The sequence below is a fragment of the Temnothorax curvispinosus genome, unplaced genomic scaffold, assembly GCF_003070985.1.
Source record: "Temnothorax curvispinosus isolate PA1 unplaced genomic scaffold, ASM307098v1 QBEX01003987.1, whole genome shotgun sequence".
NCBI classification, from domain to species: Eukaryota; Metazoa; Arthropoda; class Insecta; order Hymenoptera; family Formicidae; genus Temnothorax; species Temnothorax curvispinosus.
In genome coordinates, this window is record NW_020213767.1 from 3,277 (window position 1) to 5,797 (window position 2,521).

Below are 2,521 nucleotides of genomic sequence, written 5' to 3' on the forward strand. Positions count from 1 at the left end.
CAGATGAGAACATATTGAACTTACTTTCGTCGCTCCACAGTACACGAGCCCACTCCTTACTAGTCCAGTTCTTGCATGTGTTTTTGGGCAAATTCGAGACGCGCCTTTCTGTTCTTCGCGGATATAAATGGCTTTTTGGAAGGACGTCTGCCAAACAAATTTGCGTTGCGAAAGTATTGTTTTACAGTGGTTAAGGGGAGGTTACACTTCATAACGATGAAAAAATCGAATTTTTTTTTTTGCTTAATTTTCATCCTTAAGTTGTTAAGAATACGTGGGCAAAAGGATATTTTCATATCGAAAGTATTTTAAGAGTTACAGCTTGTCGGGCGGAACGGTCCGTCGGCTGGAAAACAGGTATAGACGGCGCCCTCGGAGCGGTCTTGCGAGGAGACTTTTTTTCTATATCTGATGGGTGAATCTACAATAGGTGGCAAGGAATGGTGCTGGAATGGCTGATTAGATGTAAGTTGTCAAAAACAAACATTAAATACGATTTTTTACTACGTAAAACTTTAAACGCGTTTTTCTCGAAACAGCATTTTTCGGCGCGCGGGGCGCTCTACAGCTTTAACGGATGAACCGATTTCAATGAATGACGGCGCAAAAGAAAGGAAATTTAATTTAGGGGGCCTTCAGGAAGCGTTTTTTTCAAAAAATTGATTGCAAATAATTTTTTTCGAACGTTGAAGCAAAAGAAAAACAGGGAAAAAAGAGGTTTTTTTTTCAAACGGCCACCATTTTGTTATAAGGGGGTTTTTTAAAAATCGGAAAATCATAAGGCCCCCCAAATTTAATCTATTTTAAGAATTTTTTTGGTTTTTTGGTTTCAGATCAACTGGCAAGGCTGTGGAATGCCCCGCGCACATAGAACCACGCCGTGTGTGGCTTCGTGGACTGAGAGCTGGAGCCGCCATTTTTAATTATTTTCTTCTGAAAAATTTTTTAATTAATCTCTATTTATGTACGAATTAAAGCCCCGAAAAGTTTTTTCCATATGTATTTATTTTATATAAAAAAAAAATTCCTGAAATTGAGGCATTTTTTGGGCCTCTGAGGTGTAACCTCCCCTTAAACTGATGTCAAGACTGTGATTCTCATTTAAATCTCTCTTAATGTCAACTGCTGTCAGACGTGGGTTAGCGACACTCGTGCGGCGGATAATTCTAGATACCCTGTCAGTAAGTTTTGGCGGTCGCCCCGTATTTGTTTGTTGCTAACCGAGCCTGTGGACTGCTGTTTACGGTTCCAAACCGAAATTATTTGTCTGCTCAGATTAAAATGCCTCGCTACTTGAGCTTGAGATTTTCCATTTTTCAATGCTGCAATAACAGCCAATTTTATGTCGTTGGAGTATTCCTTTTGTTTTGGCATAGCTCCTGAACGTAAACAAAACATAAAATAAGCAAAAACCGTGAATAAAGTAACTTACGTGAGCCCCTGCGTGTCGCTCTTAAACGAAACCCACTGTGTCAAAATACTTTTCGACTTACAGATTAAAGATAATAGCGGCACCTCGGAAACGAAACATCCACCCGATCAAAACTGATTTTGTCGCCGCTGCAGACTGCGGAAAAGTATTTACTAACAACAATTTCTACTACGCAGCGCGTACGGTGTGCGCTCTACCGGCAATAAACGCTTTGTCAAAATACTTTTCGCCGCTACTGTACGAGTCTATGTTCGTTGTAATTTTGTACGTACGTGTGTGCACTTCGTCGTACGTTGGAACCGTACGTTAAAACGTCCGTTCCCCAGATCAGTCGCGAACCGAGCCTGGAGACCTTGGACATGTCGCAGGCAAGGAACAACACCGCCAGGGAACAGAACGAGCCGAGGGCGGCTACACCCGTACCTGAGCAGTGCAGCCAGGTAAACCGGGAGCTTGACAGCGGTCTTTGCGAGGCCGATAGCCAGATCATCGCGGAGATCCTGACCCAACGAGCCGACGAGGAGGTCAGCAGGCTGTTGGAGGTGGGCTCTCAGCCCGCTGGACCACCCGGACGTGCGGAAGTGCAGAAGGGGCAGCAGCCTGACTCGGCCGAGTCGCAGGTCACGGAGTACGAGCAACTTTGAACAAGTATGGCACGCCGTTTTGCTATTTATTAATAAGATTTTTTAATCTAAAATAAAAATTCAGTAATTGATTTAAACTGAAGTAGATAGTTTTTCGGAACCATTTTTATTATGTCATAACATAATAAAAATGAAGTATATTATGTATTCACGTAAAATTAATTCAAAATAAAAATTTTATGAATAAATAGCAAAACGGCGTGCCATACATAGAGAAAGGTACAGTTTATATGTCGAATTACTTTTATGTCAAGACATAATTTTAATTCATTTTTATTATGTCATGAGATAATATTCATGTATTTTTATTATGTCGTAACATAATAATAATTGCAGAAATTTAAATTATGTAAGCTATCATAGTAATTCAGTAAATTAAAATTATGCTACAACATAATAAAAATTCACGAATTAAAATTATGTCATGGTTAATAGAATTTCAGTG

General features: G+C 40.1%; 1 long non-coding RNA gene across 1 annotated transcript; it reads left to right on the forward strand.

Moving 5' to 3' along the window:
* The first annotated feature begins 213 nt into the window (after nt 1-213).
* On the forward strand, nt 214-996 carry LOC112453070. Its single transcript, XR_003040568.1, has 2 exons — nt 214-465; nt 834-996. It is a non-coding gene; the product is annotated as an uncharacterized LOC112453070 (long non-coding RNA).
* The last annotated feature ends 1,525 nt before the right edge of the window (nt 997-2,521 follow it).